At 39.1% G+C, this 21,886-nt stretch overlaps 1 protein-coding gene across 1 annotated transcript in view; it reads left to right on the forward strand.

The window, feature by feature from the left end:
- The window catches only part of RUNX1 (RUNX family transcription factor 1), a 1,082,664-nt gene that overhangs the window by 412,673 nt on the left and 648,105 nt on the right, over positions 1-21,886 (forward strand). Inside the window, exon 3 of the mRNA XM_058427503.1 lies at positions 15,506-15,570. The gene's annotated coding sequence lies outside the window, so the exon portion shown is untranslated. The remainder of the gene's footprint in view (positions 1-15,505; positions 15,571-21,886) is intronic.

Here is a 21,886-nt window from a genome sequence, read left to right on the forward strand (position 1 = left end):
TGGTGGGCAACCCACTTCACCTTCTCAGATTCATTTTTCTTGTCTATTAAACAGGGATTCATAGTACTAGCATGTCTACCTCACAGGATTGTCCTGGTCTCTAAGTGAAATAATATACAGAGAAGCTCATTGTAAATGGCAAGGTACTATGCAAAATGTAGACACTACTGCTGTTGATAGAACACAGCTTTGTTTTTCTTCTACTTCTGATGCATATCTGAAGTTAAGATCATGGTCCTGACGAGGACAGTGAACTTGGTGTCTGGGTTAAAGATGAGAGTGGCAGCTGGCTCCCAGGTGGTCCAGGGTGTCAGTGAGGTGATGGAATATTCCACACCCCTTTTAACCCCAGCATCAGTGTTGGGAGTTACCTTCAGGGAAGCTGCTCTCTCCTGGATTTGCTGATTATATTTTTAACTAAATACTAATATCTTTTACCCCAAAATGTTTTCATGAGGATTCGTGAGTAATCAGAAAGGTATGTTTCAAGGAATGTTGCTATGTTTATTATTTTTTTCTCTACCAGACAATCCCAAGAGTCTTTACAATTAAAAAATGTATTTTTGAAAAGACATATTGTACTTAACTCTATTTATAAAAGGAGATCTAAACAAGTCTGCTTGTTCTAAATCTGCCTAACGACTCGGGTAATAAATATTTCTGTATTTGTTTTTGGAGCCCATCTGAGTCGTCAAACGTGTTTGATTTAGGCTTAGTTCCCTTGGAACAAATGATGGCTGCGTTTCCTTTTCCTTCGACCACTATCGTGTTTTTCCAAGAACACCAGCATTCTCTGTGAAGGCCCCCCAGACCTCAGTAGTAGCTTGTTCACTTCTCTGGGAAGTGTTGTGTCTCAAGTTAACAAAACAGATGGGAAAGTCTGGGGTTATGAGAAAAGACAAATTCTGCCCTGAGTTGTGTTGGTCCATTCATTCCTTCGCTCAGTGATCCAGACATACAGCAAATGCATATTTAGTACTTGCCATGGGTCAGCTAAGAATGAGAGACAGTGTCTCTGATGTTATGAACCCTATATTCCAGTGAGGAGGAAGATGTTAAGCAGATGATCACTCATATGGTTTATTTTTTAGTTAGGAAACTTTCGTATGCCATTTGCAGTTTCTGTTGCATGCAACTCCCTCGGAAGAAGTGGAAAACATAATTGAATATTTATTAGAGGCCTGATCATAGGAGATGTGTGTGAGAGTTATTCCATTGGTAGAGGTCAAAAAGTTGTAAGCTATTTCATGGCAGGAAGAGTAAGTTACGTTATGTTTCAGTTTAGAGAAGGGAATTGGAAATAGAAAGTACCTGAATTTTTCTCTTGAGAGTCAGGTTAAAAAAAGAATTGAATTTAAATTTCAGAAAGGATTGACTTAGACCTCTGGTTAGAATATCTAGAAGCTGAGATTAGACTTCCATCAAGGGAGGTGTTGAGAGTAAGACTGCCCAGACAGATCATGGGGTTTGATGGGGAGAATCACTGAGGGTAAAGAGTCAGGGGCTGAGCCCTGGGTTTCTGAGACTTTCTTACGCCATTATTCTTAGCTGTTCTTCTCACTGTTCTGCCATTAGAACATGTTTAAATATATGTCTTGAGCTTCATCTAGTTGCGACACTCATTTCCTTTAACACTCACCACAGCTGAGTCTTGCGTTTTGTCTTTCTTAGAAGTATTTGATTTTTTCACAACATTTTCCATTTTTATCTATTATGATCTATCTCTTCCTGTCATAGCCGGAAACATGATACCAGGATTAGGCAACTCTCCAATCGCTTTCTCTTGGGTAAAGTCTGAAACAGAATAACCCCAACACGTCTGTTATCTTTTCAACATTTTCTCATTTTCTCTACCATCACTTTCTAATTTTATGGGGGAAAAGGAATTCATTTCTTTTTAAAGTTGATGTACTTATTTGAAGTCTTATTTGCATTGCACCAGTTCATCTAGATCTTTACAGGGTGATAAACTGTACACACAATCACATGGCACTTTTGGCTTTTAATTTTTGTCTATTTAATTTTTGTTTGACTTTCTATTTTCATTTTGTGTTTTGTTTTGTAGGGGATGGGTGGGATACAGTTACTGGCTTGATTTCTAAAGTTCTGTTTATTCTAGTAACATTAATTATCTGTTTAAAGTCATAAATTTAAAAAAAAAGTAATGAATTTAGATTTTACTCTTAGGAGCCTGAAGAGTATAATTAATTGTCTGAGGAGTGGGAAATCAAACCAAAGGGAGATGTTTACTGAAGCTGCATATAACGGAGGATGTTCCTACAGAAGAAAGGCATGCATTGGACACTTCCTTTCCAGAAAGCAACAAGCAAGGCCAGTCTTTGGAAAGTATGCATTTAGGACAGTACAGCTATTATCACATCCCTGATGCTGATGTGGTGACTAAGATGGAGAACTTGGGTGTTCATCACATGTCTCTTCAATCATCAAGCAGCCCAACTTCCTCAAACAGCTTTGGAAATGCTCTTCATTTCAGAAATAAAACAATGGAAAATGAGCCCTGCCTGGATAGGAAAAGTCCATACATTGCATTTTCATTGACCTCCTGGGCTCACTTGTTGTAGGGCTTTGTAATACATAGAAGAGGTTTTTGAGCTACTAATACCTAAGGCGGCTTTTGTTAACCAGCCATTAATTTGAGAGTAACTAAGGAAAGCAGAGATCTCTTTCCACTTTACCATTTTCAGTGCAGTGCATCCCAGCAATACAAGTTAAGAAACAAGAAGATACTTTTGCACAGCCATTCAACTTCTAGAAGTTTCTAGAAGGAAACTATCTTAAGGAAATAATATACAAATAAATCTCTCTTTACGTCATATTTCTTTCTTTCAGTTACATCTTTCATTTTAACTCAGATTGGTACTAGACTAAATATATCGCATCAAGTTTCCACTGTGTCCCATTCTTTCCGGGTGTTAACAAACACCTAAAGAGAAAAAAATCCTAATTTGCCTTTGTTAAGCAACTTAAGTTTATAGATATGAATATGGTTGTGATTTAATAGGTAGACCATCACATTTGGGTTGTTCCCTTTTTGGAACCCTGGTCAGAAAAATAAGAAAGTATTTTATATATGCTGGATTTTTTTGTTTGTTTTTGAGACAGAGTGTTGCTCTGTTGTCCAGGCTGGAGTGCAGTGGCACAATCACAGCTAACACTGAAGTCTTGAAATCCTGGGCTCAAGCAGTCCTCCTGTAGCTTCCAAGTAGTTAGGACCACAAGCATGTGCCACCACAGCTGGCTATTTTTTAATTTTTTGTAGGGACAAGGTCTTAATATGTTGCCCAGGCTGGTCTCAAACTCCTGGCCTCAAGTGATCCTCCCACCTCAGCCTCCCTTAGTGTTGGGATTACAGGCATGAGCCACCATGCCTAGCCTGGAACTCTTATAACAAAGTCACAGAATATGCTTTCAGAAAGTACAAATTACTATAGTTAATTTCTTCTGCATGAATTCAAAATTTCAGGGTTTTTTTCCTCTGTAATTCTAGGAATTAACTTGTAAAATAGTATATTTTAGGGAAATTTTGGTGGAATAAAAAAAGTGTACCATGCATTTTGAGATGTTTTAAGTTTCCAGAAAGCTTGGCTATTGTGTAGTTCTCATGAGAAAATGGTACCATGGACTTCTGGTATTATTAATTATAATAATAACAATAATAATAATTATTAATTATTCTGACACAAAGCAGCAGCAGGCCTGAGCCCTCTTGCAAATGCAATTCCAGGTAGATTTTTTTTTTTTTTTTAAAGAAATGAAAAGTCAGTTTTAGACACCTGCACATCTTCGGAAGCTGTGAAATGCTAGAACCTGTAAAAACTGACTTCCCATTCTGGTTTCTAGGAAATGTTTTAGTTCTCATCAGAATAAGACTTCATGATCTCAGACCCTCTGTCTTCCACTTTCTCTTCCCCAATTGCATTCTGCCTTTGAAAAAAGTCCACTGGATTCTGAAGCTGTCCAACTCCTCATGGCATATTTAGATGACTTCTTCTGCAACATTTCTCACTATTCCATTGTATGAGCCTTTGAGGCTTCATTTAGAAGTGTAATGCTTGCAGGTACAGCCCCAATGAAAGAATTTGGGGCTTTCCAACTTTTCTTCCCTGTTGGCAGTTTAAGGGCAAAGAATTAAAGGAGTTAGGATGAAGGGTGGTTATTAGCTCATCTTACCAAATGTTGGCTCTGAAGTATTTAGTAACGAGAAAACATTTAATAACAACTGAGAAAACATGACTTCTCTGTGGGCAAATCTATGTATTCACTTATTGGCCAGGATGCCAGCCTCACAGGCGAATGGTACATAGCCAAGGAAGAGAAAGGGTAGGGAAGGAATGAAAGGATTTAAAGATTGGCTGTTGCAAGCTCATTTCCAGTCATTTGATTTTCCAGGGTAGTGTAGTTTCTCAATTCTGTTCACACGGGTAGTTGGTGGAACCATAGGAAATAAAATGAAAACGTTTATGTTAGGAAATTAGGCAGTTATTTTCTTCTTAATACTATACTTCTATTTTAGGAGAGTGTGTGTGAGAGAGAAAGAAACAGAGAGAGGGAGAGGGAGACAAAGGGAGGGAGGGAGTAGGAGAGACTGAGACAGAGACAAAGGATGGAAGAAAGAATGAGAAAGATGAAAGGAGAATCAGAGAAGGGCAGACAGAGAATGAATCCTTGTTTTATTTTGGGGACAAACATTGCTCTCAAAGTTGTAGTTATACACACATACACACACACACACACACACACACATCTATAATTGACAGAGGTTTGAAAAGTACAGGGATAACAGAGTCTCAGAGACTGCATATATGTTCATGCTCTAGGTAAGAAAGGGGAGATGAATGTACTTCACGTGGCCAGTGGAATGATGCAACTAACCAGTGGCAATAATAGTTTCTTATTGAGTAGGTCACAGAAAGACAGGAACTATGATGATTGTCCATGGAGCCGATGGGGGCATCAATGCTCTGAACATTCTCTTCTAGTGATGATGAGACCTCATATTTACTGAGCATACTGGATTCTATGCACTTGATATCAACTGACATCTAAACTTCAAAGCATTCCTCGCCAGATTGTTGCTGGAGTTTTCTTTGATTTAAAGATGAGCTTTTTCCTCTTCTGGGGGTGATGTCTAGAGGCACTCAGAATGGTCCAGTGTTTGACAAACCGTCATAGGCTTTCCCGCAATACAGCTTCTCACTAAACTCAGCTGCCACAGAACCCATAGTAGTAAAATTGTTTACCTTTACACCAAGAAGCTTCGGAAAGCACCAAAATCTGTATTCAGCGTGTTCAAGGGTTTCATGCTGTGAGACCTAAAATCTTATGAGCTCGTCCAAAACACTGAAACATGTCAGCAGGGCCTTTGGTGGTTCCATGTGTGCTAAATGTGCTTGTGAAGGGATCAAACATGCTTTCCTTATTGAGGAGCAGAAAATTGTTGTCAAAAGTGTTGAAGGAACAAGCACAGAGGCAGAAAGCTAAATTAAAAATAAAGCTTTTTATGAGTCATAAAAATTAAGAGACATTAAAAAAAACCAGTAAGTATGAGGACACAGGGGCACAGAGAGGTTCATTAACTTACCCAAGGGTAGTCGGATGGTGGAGATGGAGCTGTGAAACCTAAGCGGTCAGGCACTGAGCTGAGTCCTGTCCACTCAGCTATGTTGCGTGAACTTTGCTTTCTTATCTCAATTTTGCTATTTGTAGGAAGCCAAGGCTTTTATTGTCCCTGACAACAGTTTTTTTTTATTTGCAGCAAAAACGCGACCTGTGTCCCAGAAATAATTTTCACAGGACACTAAGTAACCATATCAAGACATTGTTGCCATTGAATGATAAAAGCAGATCATGCCTGTAGTGCGTAACAAAGGGAAAACTGTACTTACTAGTTTAGGTCAGAAGAGAGCAGTGGTAGAAAAATAGTGGCCATGGAGGGTATCTGAGAAAGAAAGACTATGTTCAAATGCAGAGGGGAATTTCGTGGCATGACATGTCATGCCTGATACAGGCTGGGTTACTAGGTGCTGCAGGGCCAGGAGTGCAGGGGCCACAGGAATGGCATGGCCCTCCACCTCCTGCCCCACATGTGTACTCTCCTTGGCCCCAGAGAGGCAGCTTTTAAAAGGTTCTGCATTTAACTTTAAAGCTTGACCTTTCCCAGGTCAATATCAAGCTCAGGAATTGGGGAAGAATAAGGAACCCTGGAAAGCTCATTTGACTGAGGTATCCTTCTGATGTTTAACTTTTAGTTTTGCTTTTCTCTTTAACCCTGGATTGAAGTTCTTTTGAGATCTTAAACCTATAAGCCTTCTCTGTCACTTTGCTGGCATCTTCCTAGATCTATGAGCAGTTTATAGAGGGGACAGCATTATTCTTCGAAGTGTGTTCAGAGAACCAGCGGCACTTGGGTCAGATTGGGGTAGTGGTTAAAACGCAGGATCAATGAGAACACATGGACACAGGAAGGGGAACATCACACACCGGGGCCTGTTGTGGGGTGGGGGGAGGGGGGAGGGATAGCATTAAGAGATATACCTAATGTTAAATGACGAGTTAATGAGTACAGCACCCCAACATGGCACATGTATACATATGTAACTAACCTTCACGTCGGATCCTGGGCCTTCCTCGAGAGTCAGCCACCCCCGCCCCACTGAATCAGCACTGCAGGAAAGAGGCTCTGGAAGGGACTGCTCTCGGTCACCAGAGGGTTATTTGCATGAGAAATGTTTACAAACCACTTTTTGACAAGTTCGATGGTTTGCAAGGATACATTTCTTGCATAACAATATTAAATGTGTTTCTGCCCAAGGAATGGTGTGAAAGATCACTATTAGGGCCCTGACCAGGGATAAGGAACTGCTCTGCCATGAGGGGGACCCATGCTTCTCAAATGACCTCCACATATGGGTAGAATAGAGACACGAAACCAGACTCAAAACTGCGACAGTCTCTCACTGCCCTTTGCGAGTTGTACCTCAGTAAAGTTGGAGATAGGATCTTTGAAATACAGTTAAATTGTCATTTTCCCCCTTCACAGATGTTTTGATTCATAGATACTTACCTAAAACGTTTCAAAGTAGTTTTTTAAATACACATTTGGGGTATTCAAACTTTTAAAGAACTCACATCAAAATCTTAAATATTTGTATTAGGTTGGTGCAAAAGTCACTGCTGTTTTTGCCATTGAAAGTAATGGCAAATTCGCAGTGACTTTTGCACCAACCCAGTAATTCCTTGTAGGCCATGAGGATAACTTTTGATAGTGCAAAGCAAGACAGCACTGACTTCGTGGGAAATTTTTACCACGATTAATAGTGATCTTGTATGGGGATGGGGTGATTAAAAACAGAAATTGAAGTGTTGTTTATTTATTTAGAAAAGAGAGCTGGGCGCAGTGTAATTCCAACATTTTGGGAGGCTGAGGTAGGTGGATTGCTTGAGTTCAGGAGTTTGAGGCCGGCCTGGGCAACACAGCGAGACCCTGTCTGTACAAAAAATTTAAAAAGTAGCTGAGCATTGTGGCACATGCTTATTTATAGTTCAGCTACCAAGGAAGAGGCTGAGTTGGGAGGACTGCTTGAGCCCAGAAAGTCAAGGCTGCAGAGAGCTATGATTGTACCACTGCACTCCTGCCTGAGCCACAGACAGAGACTCTGTCTTAATGTGAGTGTCTGGTATTTTAATGGGAAGAATATGAATTTTGAAAATTAAAAGGAAACAAACAATGTACAGTGGAGAGACACTTCACATGTGCAAAATGTGGGATTTTCATTGCCACTACAGAGAGAGTTAAGAATAGCAATAGCAATAGCAATGCTGTTTTGGGATAGTGGTTAAGATGTAGAATACTTGTGGGTTCCTGGGCCTTTCCTTGATTCAGAGTTCTAAGAGCCATCCCTTATCGACCATTCCTGTGACATCTGGGAACCAATGTTTTCAAACAGTCACATCTGTGATGGTTAAACTAGAGAAAAGATACCTAGAAATCAACATTGCTCAGAGCTAGGGTTACCAAATATTCCATGAGAAATACAATAAAAATTCATTCGCTGCTTATCTAAAGTTCAAATGTAACCAGCTATACCGCATTTTTATTTGCTAAATTTGGTGACTCTACTCACTAGAAAAATGAAATATGGTAGTTGCATTTTAAGAGAACCAGGATTTTGAGAACAATTATTTTCCACGATTAATAACAGCCTCCCCTTCAGTGGAAGATGGTGCCTGCTCCCCGGGTTCTCCTGAAGTGCTCTGGATCGCTGTCCCCTGTCACATGCTGGTGTTCTTCCAGCTGTTCCTGGCAGCCAGGCGATCTTAGGCTTTCCAGCTTGTCCATGGCTGGGAAAGACATGGGAATATGCACTTGTAGTTAAGCCCACATCTCCAGGGTCAGAACAGCTCAGGACTCCTATCTTGTTATACCTTAAGGTTTCTGCACATGGGACCAACACCAGGGCCTCCAGATACTCAGCCCCGCCGATGCACACACTGGCGCCCCTCTGGCGTTTCCTAGATAATATATTTACACATCACTTATCCTTTAGACTTGGAGGCAAATATACATTTCATATATTTTCTTATTTAATCTTATATCAGCTTTTTTATTTTTATTTTTTTGATGGAGTCTCGCTCTGTCGCCCAGGCTGGAGTGTGGTGGCCTGATCTCGGCTCACTGCAAGCTCTGCCTCCCGGGTTCAGGCCATTCTCCCACCTCAGCCTCCCGAGTAGCTGGGACTACAGGTGTCCGCCACTGTGTCTGGCTAATTTTTTGTATTTTTTAGTAGAGACTGGGTTTCACTGTGTTAGCCAGGATGGTCTCGATCTCCTGACCTCGTGATCCACCTGCCCCAGCCTCCCAGAGTGCTGGGATTACAGGCGTGAGCCACCATGCCCGGCCATATATCGGTTTTATGAGGAAAATATTCTCTCTTTACTTTTTGAAAGAGAGATTTGCAAAGCTTTTAAGAGAATTGTGAAGCTTGGAATGGTTACATCACTTGTCCATAGTTCATAAAGATTCAAACACAAAGTCTACTCCACAGCCCAAGCTCTTACCTCTTCTATACTGCCTGCCTATCTCCCACTCTCCCTACACTCTCTCCCCTTTCTGCATTTCATGTAAGTCACAAAGGGATTATAGTGACTTACAATGATGTAAAGAGATGAACTGGACTTTGGGACAGGCTGTCTCTGAGCTCTGTTAGGGGGCAAGTGAATTCATCTTTCTGAAACCCAGTTGCCTTAATCTTTATAACTGGGATACAAATATTGGCTGCATAAATTTATTGAGATGATTAAATAAATTAACTTTGTAACATATAAGGTACTTGGCACATGCTTGGTTCCAAAATCTAGGATGCTCACTGTGTATATAACCAAATACCTAACAGTGAGAAGTGCCATGGATGTTGTAAAAGAACTGGGCACAAGGAACAATCAAAACACAAATGAAGAACCAAATGAGAGAATAGGAAGAAGAAAAAGAGGAGGAGGAGAAAGAAGGAGAAGGAGATGATGGGGGCCTTGGGGGAAGGAGGTGACTTGTCTCAGGGACTCAGAATAAGAGGTATTAGAATTTGAGCCTGCCTTTTCCGTGACTTTTTTGGAAGCTGAGGCAAAGCAACTTAGTATAAGCGGCAGTGATACCTTTGAGCCAACAGGATTCTCAGATTTGCATCTATAGAAGCTCTGTGTGCAGCAGACTTTGTGGCTCTGAGTTCACCATGGGAAGAGGAAGGTCAGGACTCAGAATTCCTTGAGAATTCCTGAGAATTACTTGAAAATGTCTGGCTCATGACTGAGACATACTTATGTTCTTCATAGCATATAAGTCACTTTTCTGGGCTTCCCTTGGGGAAAAAACAGTCTGCATCAGTTATTTATAGTTTTTTCTGAAAGACAAAACAAAACAAAGTAAATTAAATCTGAGCCAATGCTTGAGGGCAAAGGATTCTGGGCTCAAATGAAACGTTCAGTTATTAGTATTTGCTGAGTGACCTTGGCTGGGTCACATCACCTCTCTGGGCCTTTCTTCCTCATCTGTACAGAAAACAGATCAACTAAGAAACTGCATGAACCTCTGTCCAGTGTCCACCTCATGCCTTGCCCTGTGGTAGATGCCTGGTCCAGAGGACAGCCCAGCCCTTCCCATGGTGGTGATCACAATACAGTGAGCATGGGCAGGGGATGAATACAGGGTTAAGACTCACATAACCCAGCAAACATCGTTAGTGTTACATCAGAAGGGAACACGTGCTGTGAAGAAAATGATGCTGGCTTATGGAATAGAGTGAGCTGGGGCTGAACAGCCAGGAGGCAGGGCCAGGCCCTGTTCATACAGTAGTCAGACATGGCTTCTCTGAGGAGGTGACTGTATTAGTCCATTCTCACACTGCTATAAGGAAATAACTGAGACTGGGTAATTTCTAAGAAAAGAAGTGTATCAGTCTGTTTTCATGCCACTGATAAAGACATACCCAAGACTGGGCAATTTACAAAAGAAAGAGGTTTAATGGACTGACAGTTCCACGTGGCTGGGGAGGCCTCACAATCATGATGGAAGGTGAAAGGCACATCTCATATGGTGGCAGACAAGAGAAGAGTGAGAGACAAGTGAAAGGGGTTTCCCCTTATCAAACAATCCGATCTCATGAGACTTACTACGATGAGAACAGTATAGGGGAACCACCACCATGATTCAATGATCTCGCACTGGGTCCCTCCCACAACATGTGGGAATTATGGGAGATATAATTCAGGATGAGATTTGGGTGGGGACACAGCCAAACCACATCAAGAGGTTTAATTGACTCATGGTTCTGAAGATTGTACAGGAAGCAAAGTGGCTTCTGCTTCTACAGGCGGGCAGGGGCGGGCCTCAGGATACATATAATCATGGCAGAAGGTAATGGGGAAGCAGGTGTCTTACATGGCTGGAGCAGGAGGAAGAGAGACAGTAGGGAGGTGCCACACACTTGTATAACAACCAGGTCTTGTGATAACTCATTCACTCACTATCACAAGAATAGCACCAAGGGGATGGTGACAAACCATTCATGGAAACTCTGCCTCCATATTCCAACCACCTTCCACCAGGCCCTTCCTCCAGCACTGAGGATTACAATTCCACATGAGATTTAGTGGGGACACAGATTCAAACTGTATTATTCTGGCCCTGGCCCCTTCAAATCTCATGTCCCTCTCACATTACAAAATACAATCATGCCTTCCTAACAGTCCCTCAAAGTCTTAACTCATTCCAGCATTAACTCAGAAGTCTAAAGTCCAAAGTCTCATCTGAGACAAGGAAAATCCGTTCTGTCTGCTTTGTTCTAGCCATGTTGGCAGCCAACTGGGTGGTGCCAACCCACATTGAGGGTGGGTCTTCCTCTCCCATTCCACCTACTCAAATGTCGGTTTCCTCTGGCAACACTCACACAGACACATCCAAAAACAATACTAGCCATCTAGGCATCCTTCAAATCCAACCAAGTTGACACTAATATTAACCATCACAGTGACCTTTGAGGAGACACTTGCATACAGTGAAGGAACCAGTCATGAGAGCTGGCAAGAAGCATGTTCTGGGTGGCTCTTCAAAGAGTTGCCCAACAGAAGGCTAGGGAGGAAGTTTATGTCAGGAAGGAATTTGGACTTTACTGGAAAATATGGAAGAAACAAGAAGAAATCTCTGCTGGTATCTTGTCTACAGCTTACAAACACCTTTGGTCTTTTCCACATTGGAGACATACACATGTAGTTTGTGTGCATGTCTATGTATATATCCACACTCTTAAATGCACTTCAGGTACATAGAACAAGCACATATACCCTAGATTTTCCCTGTCACCGAAAGGTCCCTTATGACTGGTTTTGGGGCAATAAACAGATGCTGGCCATGTCCACTGCCACTACCCACTTCTACCGATGCCAACACTGCTGATGCATCATGGTGGACTCCCCCACGGGGCATTCCTCTGGACACTGCAAAAACACACTTTCCAATGAATGGCATTAGCAGGGGAATTGAAACCTATTGGCTACTGTGGACCAGTGCTCCTGGCTGTACTCTGATAGTCTTATAATCTGTGTTTTGTGACATAACCAAGAAAGTTAAAATAGACCTTGAGAGTCAGAACAGAGTGGGCATCAACGGGTTGTGGTGTTATTTCATCAGAGGGGTAATCAGAAAACAAACACTTAGTGCACACAAATGAGTATGGATATGTAGGCCGGACTAGTGACAGCATCTTCATGAGATGGGAAGTGCAATCAGACAATAGCTTGAGGATAGATATTTGGGTAAGGAGACTTCAGGTGGAAAAATACTTTATGCTGAGAATTACAAAACATTACAGGCCAGTAAGAGAATGTTCCACAATAAAATAAAATTATGGGGAAGGAGTGAGAGAAGAACCAATGGGAGCAAAAAATGGGAGAAGGAGAATTTATCACCCCAGTGAGAGCAGGATGAATGGAATCAAGGGGCAAGGGCCTGGGAAGAGTTAGAAATAGGAGTACACAAAAAATGTTCTTTTCTTCTGTTGAATAGTGAGGATTGGTTTGGCCTCCCACATCACCCTCTGCTTCCTTGGCGTTTTATGTGTATGCAGTAACCTGACATGTGGCATTTAGTGAGAATAGGTACTTTTTCTTGGTGGTGCTGATGTCTGACAGTAATGCCATATAGCCATATACAAGCCTCACAAGGGCTTACATCAAAGAGGGGTTTACTCAGAACAATGAAGCTCTGTGATTTTGCTAAAATCTACACAAAACACCTGAAGACTAACAGTTTAGGAAAGATGACAAAAAGTACTACTTCTTAATTCAGAAATGGCATTGACTAGGTGTGGTTCACGTCCGACATAAGGCAGAATACTCATTTTGAAGTGTATCTTGTGGATTTGCTAGCAGGAAAAGTGGAACAATGACACCAGCCATACTCACATCTATGCAAAGTTAATGAGTGACTTTTCATATTTTTGGTGCAGTGCTCTATTTAAAATTGAATTCCCTATTGTGTAATAAAAATACCAAACTACTTATCTGAACAGTGGAAGAGGGTGAGGCCAGTTCAAATTAATTGAAATCAACAAGATTATTTAGGAGAATCGAAGCAATGTTGTACAAAGATTGGTCAAAGGCCAGGCTGGCTGTTATCATTTCTCTCCCTTTGATGGCCTTTAAGTTGGGGTTTCCTTCCAAGTTGGGTTTATTTTTCTTTTATCTGGGAAGAGTGTGGTTTAGTGAAATTTTAAAGTTACGTTTTACTTTGCTGCATCTAAGGAACAAAAAGAAATATGACAGTAATAATTTCAAGGTAATTTGATACAGGTATGCATTAGTCTGTTTTCACACTGCTGATAAAGACATACCCGAGACTGGGCAATTTACAAAAGAAAGAGGTTTAATTGGACTTACAGTTTCACTTATGGGGAGGCCTCACAATCATGGCGGGAGGCAAGGAGGAGCAAGTCACATCTTACATGGATGACAGCAGGCAAAGAGAGGGCTTGTGCAGGGAAACTTCCCTTTTTAAAACCATCAGATTTCATGAAACGCATTCACTATCAGAAGAACAGCATGGGAAAGACCCACCCCCATGATTCAATCATCTCCCACTGGGTCCCTCCCACAGTGCGTGAGAATTATAAGAGCTACAAGATGAGAGTTGGGTAGGGACACAGAGCCGAAGCATAACAAGATATAAGAGATAAGATTGTATTATAAAGCTGACCCTACCCTGCGCACCTCCCTCTACTACTTCTTCCTCTCCTCTAGCATCTCAGCCTTCATCCCCGCCCCCATCTCTTGCTAGATGAGCTACGTGGACAACTTGGTATGTGAGTTTCCACACATTTTCTATACTGATGTAATTTAATTATAAAATCATATCATGTCCACATACAGGAATGTCTCAGCCTCAGTGCTATTGACATGTGGGCTAGATAAGTCTTTGTGGTGGGGGCTGTCCTGTGCACTGAGGCATGTTCAGCAGCATCCCTGGCCTCCACCAACCAGATGCTAAGAGCATGCTCCCCACAGCTTTGATGTCTCCAGACATCACGAAATGTCCCTAGCAGGCAATATCACTCTTGATTGGGAATAACTGATATGAAGGCTTAGTTTTACAATTTGTTTATATATGTATGTGTGTATGTGTGTGTATATATATATATATGTATGTGTGTGTGTATATATATGTATGTATGTATATATACATATAGTAACCATTTTGTTCTCTTTCTACCTACGGCTTTTCTACCTACTGCTTTTCCCAATCAAAATCATTGACAAGGTTCTTTAACATATAATTAATGCTATTTAATTACTTTTCATGAATGCTTCATATTCTGTCCAGTGGATATAACATTGGTCCATGGGTTTATCCCACCATTCTTTCATCTATGGGCATTAACATGGTTTCTAGTTCTTGACCTACAAATAGCAGTGCTGTAATGAGTATCATGGTACATGTGCCTTTACAGATCCCCAGAAATGGAATTGTAGCATAAGAATTTTATTTTATTTTATTTTTTGGGACAGGGTTTTGCTCTGTCACTCAGGCTGGAGTGCAGTGGCATAATCACCACTCACTTCAGCTTCAACTTTGTGAACTCAAACAATCGTCGTGCCTTGGCCTCACAAGTAGTTGGAACTACAGGCATGCACACCCATGCCTGGTTAATTTTTAAAATTTTTTGTAGAGTCTAGGTCTCTATGTTGCCTAGGCTTGTCTAGAGCTCCTAGGCTCAAGCAATGCCTCCACCTTGGCCTTCCAAAGGTCTGGGATTACAGGCATGAGCCATGGTGCCTGGCCTTATGTATTTTTAATTTTATTAGATAGTGCCAGATTGCCTATTGATAGCCTTTGAAAAAAACTTTTAAAACTATAAATTTTATGTATAAGACTGATATGAGTGATTATTTAAGTGATTTCTCAAACATGAAAAGAAATACAAATATATTCAAAGTTTGCCTTTTGGTTTTAGTCCTAAAAATTACAATTTGTCATACAGGAGGAAGTTTAGATTAACTGTTTAATTATCAGATCTTTCAAATTTCTTGTTTGTCAAAGGTTTTGAGTGTAGACACCAATTAAAATGAATAAACTGCAAAATTACATTCTATGCCAAGAGTGTTACTTTTTTCTATAATCAATTTACCCTGTATTAAGTATTTCAAGACTAGAAATGAAAATGGAATGGGGGACTGGATTAAAGTTGTCTTAAGTGATGGAATAATACAAATATGCCTTGTGAGTTACCTTAGGATTAATGGGTGGCTGAAACCCTGCAACTTAACCTCACTCTGCAAGTTGGCACAGTCTGAGTAATGTGTCACTATCCAATGATGGATGAAAATAGTTCTGTTTGATACTTTGGATCATTTTAATATACTATTTTATTCCCCGCTCGACAGCTCAGGATAGCTTTTAAGCAACGTGATTTCAATTGTTTTACTATTTCTCCCCTTTTAGAGTTCTCCAGTTGAAAGAAGAAAGCTTAACCTGGCTTCTGAATTCCAAGAGCGCACAGCACAGTGGTAAGAAAATTAAGGTCTATTTTTTTTTCTTTTTGAGTACTTGAGTGACTCAGCAAATGTGATATTGGGAGATGTCATTTCTGATTGGTATTGTGCTGTACATGTAGCTGTCTTCTGGAAGTAGAGGCTGCTGGGATCTTTCCTGGACTTGTGTATCAGGGAGAAAGAACTAATTTAAAATAAAGCAAAATATGTATCTTCTCTTTACTAGGTTAACTTTAAAAAATAGACAAGTAATTGCAAAGTTTGCAATACACATGCATTATTTGTCTATTTTGCAACTATTTACTTGCAAAAATAGACAAGTAATGCGTGTGTCTGTAGTTGCACCTGAGTTCCAATGCAACAAGAGTGTTGCTCTCCAAGCTGTTGGGAATGGAAGTGTTAGCTCCAAGTCTCACAGAGGTTTCGGGCTTTGTTTGAAGGCTTTTAATGTTACAGGAAGATTTTGTTCTGTCAGTTTCTGTCATGCAATGTAATTGGACTTCTGTAATTCCTCTTTTCTCCTTGGTTATTTCTCCTAATACGAGAAATTAGCTTTATGCCCCTTCAATATTGTGGTTATATGCCAACTTGCAATGGAATAATCTCATTTGCTGCATTTTGGTTTGATATTGTGCATGAAATTTATAAATCATTTCCATTTAAAATTGCAAGTTATGTCACAACATTATGAAATGTTTAGGGAAAGAGACATTGAAAAAACTATTCCACCGATAATTTAGCATACCAACAGCTACTGGTTTGTTACCAACTTCATATGTATTTTTTCCTTTTACACATACAATTTAAAGTTCTGACTTTAAATTACTTACTTTTTAATATGTACTATCTGCGTATGGGGCAAAATGTTAAGAACTCCAAAATTGTGAATATGAAATGTATTGGTCTTTCCTTCCCTCCTTTCCCCTATGCCAGCTAGTTCCATTTCCAGGACACATCTGATGTTTCTGTTTTTCTAATTTACTGGTCCTTCGAGATTATTTACATTGTTTGCAAACTGTTGCCATGTTAAACAATACTTTGAAAAAGAGTAGAACATCGTTATGCATATGCTGTCTCTCCTATGTTCTAGTTCTTGGATGGAAGGAAAAGGCTACCACTCAATATCTAAAGCAAAAACCTGACTTTATTGTTTGCTAAACAAGAGACAGCAGTGCTTGTAGGATACAGTTCTGTCAAAACAAAGCAAATGCTGATCATATATAGGGTTTGGGAAGTATTAAGTTCAGGAATTAAAACACTGTGAGAAGTGTGTTTAGAAATTAGTTGACCTTTAGCCATGAAAGCTTGGCATTTGGAGTGTGCCTGTTGCTAATAGTTGGATTTCAGAAGTATGGCTGGGACTGCTTGGCTAGCTTGCAGAAGTCTGTTACGAAAGCAGATTGTCACGGATCAATTTTGATGTCTTTTTTTGTGTATGTGTGAGACAGAGTCTTGCTCTGTTGCCAGGCTGGAGTGCAATGGCACGATCTCGGCTCACTGCAACCTCTGCCTTCCTGGTTCAAGTGATCCTCCTGCCTCAGCCTCCTGAGTAGCTGGGACTACAGGCGTGCACCACCATACCCAGCTAATTTTGTATGTTTAGTAGAGACGGGGTTTCACCATGTTGGCCAGGACGGTCTCCATCTCTTGACCTCATGATCTGCCCGCATCAGCCTCCCAAAGTGCTGGGATTACAGGCATGAGCCACTGTGCCCGGCCAATTTTGATGTCTTTATAACAAGTTGTAGTAGTGACTTGTTGATACCTTAGGACTATGACCAAGAAAGAGTTACCATTTTCCTTTAAAATTTAAATTCTCAACTGCATGAGAAATTCATGGGAAATGGAAGTGCTGGGTCAAATAGTGTGTGCATTTTATATTTTAATTGACTAGAGATTTACCAGTTTACACACCCACCAGCAATGAATGGCAGTGCTCATTTCTCCACAACATAGTGTGTCATCAAGCTTTTGATCTTCATTAACCTGATAAGTGAAATATAGTATCTTCTTGAAGTTTTGTTGTCTATTTCTGAGAATAAGTAAGGTTGAGAAACTTTGTATATGATGAAAAGCTATCATATTTTATTTTCTGTGTTTTTCTGTCATCTACCCATTTTTAATGGAATTTTAAAAATACTTTGAATGACTCATATATTAATTAGCCCTGTACATTAAGAGTTGTAAATATTTTCTCCAGTATGTTCTTTGTCTTTTTATTTTGTTTATGGTGTTTATTTGGGGAGAAAGAGCATATAAAAACAGGCCTTGACACAGTTGGATTGATCAGTATTTTTTATTGTCTTTGGGGTTTTATATTATAGTTGGAAAACTCTGTTATTTTGAGATTGTAATATTTTCTATGCTCTCCTTTATTGCTTTTATGGCTTTACTTTCATTCATTCTGGAATTTGTGCTGGTGTAAGTGTAAAGGAGGATACAATTTTTTAGGTAGCTACTTAGATGCCTCACCACTATTTCTTAGATAATACATTATTTCCCTACTGATTTGAATGATCATCTTTGCTCAAAACTAAAGCTTCCCAAGTATGTTGATTTACTGCTGACCTTTTTCTCTGATCCATCAATTATTATGTTGGTTTTTGATTTATCATAATACCACATGCATTTTTCTGTTTATTAGGCTTCTTGCTAATCACTGTGGGGTTCCCATTAAATGAATATTGTGTAATCTACTCAACAACTCTCCCTTTTGTTGCCCTCCATGTAACATTGGGGAGATTTTGGCTATAAATCAACAAATACATTTTTTAAAAACTGTATTTCTGTTTGTTCCATAAACCACCTGTAATTCTGGGGTGAGGTATGATTGTCTTTATTTTAACCAGTACCCCAGGTGATTCCAGGGAAGGCTAATGTTTCATTGCATGCTGCTCTTTGGAGTTGAATCCGATCATACATGGATTATATCATCACACGACTGACCCAATCAGTGATGATAAGCGATTGATTTTTCTGATGATGGTTTGAGTTTTACCACGTCTGCACATTATAGATTTATATACATATTCACTTCTATGTGTATATAAATACATGCAAGTATATAACAAATAGATACTGCTGTGAAGGCGGAATGTATTTGATGTGGTATTTTTACAAATACATGAAATTGTTGAGATTTGGTGAGAGTCCATTTATGATTCTTAGTTTTCGTAGAGAAATAGGAAGAGGCTACTGAATGGTCCACCTTAAGACCGAAAAGGGCAAAAGTACAGAACGAAAGGCCAAACAATGATTTCATTATACAAATGAAATGGGAAAATGCAGTGAAATTCCATCCATCCCTGAGGACTGACTCCATTTAGAGGTTAGAAGAGCAGCCTGGAGTGATCTCACACTTACGGGCTCTATAACCGTCACTCCGGAGCAACTCTAGAAGGGTTGCAACTAAGGATGAAAGGATCAGCACATAAAGTTTTTTGCTTTAACTACCCTTCTGTGGGGTACATAAGAAATAAAACAGATACTGGATCCAGATGGCCCATCCCCTGGTGAACAGTGAACAAGGGGTATCTAAATAGGTGAGTGCAATCCGCAACAAAAACCCAAAACAAGAACATTGGTTGTGAGTCTCAGTTCAGTTTTAGAGGCAGACTGTTAAGTACATTAGGTGATGTCATAGACTATTTGTGATGAAGAAGATATTGGAAGGAACTGGCTCAGGGAAGTTCTAAATGCAAAAAATCATGTTTTATTCCACTTTCATGGGCCATTGTAATTTATAGAGATTTTTCCCATTAAAACAGACTTCATGATACCCAGATTACTGACGAGAAAACTGAGTTGCATGAAGTGTTCTCACCTCAGAGAGCAACTAGCTCAGCATCTTACTCACACACTGCAACTCAACTCACATTTATGAAAGACCTAGCCTACTTATGCAAACAAAGTATCAGGGTATCAAGGCATGTGAATTACCTCTGACCATAAGAATATGACGCCTGATAGGGTCAAATAGGGAGAGGGAGCTTTGTTATGCTTTTATGTGCCTTAATTGTCCTGGAGTCTTCAGCAAGTCTGTGGTGAATGCAGTGGAAAAAGAGCAGACTTCAAAATTAACTTAAAATTTTAATCATTAAAATTAAATCACAGACATAAATTAGACAGATACCTGTAAAAGCAAACATTTTTTAAAGCTGGGAACTCCCTGCTATGTTGATTCACTTTACAGGATGGCCACATGGAACTGATGTAATAGCCAACAAACCATTGTCAGATGCATAATAGATTGCTAATTACTCATGGAAACAGACTTTTTGAACTAGAATGGTGCATTTTAATTGCCTTTTAGTGAGATGCTTTGTCTTTTTCTTCCTCCACCTAGGTCCCATCAGCACTTACCCCAGTGCTGGCCTGAGTTGTAATAGATGTGTAATAGACACGTTTATGTATTAATAATAATAAAGATAAATTATGTTTGCAAGTGCTTCCCCCTACATTTTATCTCCATAACAACTCTGGGGGATATGCAGGGCAAGTGTTATTATCTCTACTTTATTGATGATGAAACCAAGGCATGGTAAAGTCAGGAGGTTTTTCAGAATTTCACAGGTGAATCGGGATTCAAGGTCTGGTTTTGTTATTTGACAATATCCTGTTCCGTATATAATAAACCACCCTGTGCTACGACATGAAACTCACAGTGCTAAGGCAACAGGACGTGGCCACTGGTGTGAATTCGATCCCTGTCAACTGTGTGTTCTTTACCTCTCTGTGACATAGTTTATTCATTCTTAAATTGGCAAAAATTGTAGCTATTTCTGTCTATGAAGTTTTGATGAGACTCCATTGAGATAATGCGTAAGGAATTTCTTTGAACTTTTCCACAGTCTGTTTCTCACCTAGAGCCCTTGAGTGGGCTTCAGTGGGTCTATAAAATCTGTAACGTTATATAAAATTTGATGCTTACTTGTATATAATGCGTTGATTTTTTTCTGGGGGAAAGTGCTAACAATTTTATAAGATTTTCAAAGATTTCTGTGATTAAAAAATTAGAATTATGCAAAACATTATGCACAATACTAGTATGGTATTATTCATATAAAATATCTTTTCTGATACTATAACACATTCCTTTCAGAAAATATGAAAAATACAGAAAAGCCCAAAAAGAATATAATACTCATCCAAAAACATGCCATTTAGAGAGAATCAGCATAGCAATGTCACATCGTTGATGTGGATTGTTATGGCTGATATCACATTGCAGCATTTTTTGTATAAATAAAAAATGTTTTGGGGACAGCATAAATATATTTTATGTATTACATATATAGTTTATGTGCATATATATTTGTAAGATTGGGATCATTTTAAATATGTGAACATGGACTTACTGGTATAATATTTTTCTACATGATGTTTTAACATCTGCCTTGAAATCTCTGTATAGTTATTCCATAATTTCTATACCTAGTATTCTAGGTTTAGAGTGTTGTATTGCACCTTCAAATTTGTTTTCATTTTTGTCATTTTAACTAATATCATAATATATATGCTTCTACATAAAATTATACTACATATTCATAAATTTTATATATTTTCTGAAATCAACTTATATACCTCTTGCTTTTCTAACTCAATGGTCAATTATTAAGTATTCCATTCTCCCAGATGTACTTTAGCTTTTTATTACCATGTTTCCAAAAATCTTACTGGATTTAAACAAAATTAATTATGCCTATTAATTATTTGGGGGGAGAATTTTAATATTTATGTTTCTTTTCTAAAATATAATTTGTCACTTCTTTCATTCAGTTCTTTTTCATCCCTCAGTTAAGTTTTGTAATTCTCTTTTTCTAATAACTTGCCTCTTTTTCCACCATATTTATAGACTGTGACTTGCCTCTAAAGCATATTTTTGCAATGCCAGAACATTTAGAACAATTTTTAAAAACAGTGATTATAGAAGGTATCATGTATTTTTCATATATTAATATGAATATCTCTAGTGTTTTAGCATGAAGGACCACTGGCTAACAGTGAGCAATAGTGGTCTTTATCATCTTAAGACATATGGATGTGCACCTTTATTAAAAGACTGAGAAAATCAGTATCAGATGCTATATATATGTCAAATACATTTTGGTCTCTAATGAATTAATACCCTTGAGAATCTTCTCTTTTGACCTAATGCAGTGAATTCTTTTGAAATTTCCATAGTAAATAATTTTTTCATTCTTAGAGGAAATTATTCTTGAACATGATATAATATTTTTAATCTACATTTCCAAATTAAATTGTCAATATTTGATTTAGAATTTTTTCATTTATAATTATGAGGAAGATTGGTCTGTAGATTTATATTTCT

The sequence above is a fragment of the Hylobates moloch genome, unplaced genomic scaffold (assembly GCF_009828535.3).
Source record: "Hylobates moloch isolate HMO894 unplaced genomic scaffold, HMol_V3 SCAFFOLD_14, whole genome shotgun sequence".
NCBI lineage: Eukaryota > Metazoa > Chordata > Mammalia > Primates > Hylobatidae > Hylobates > Hylobates moloch.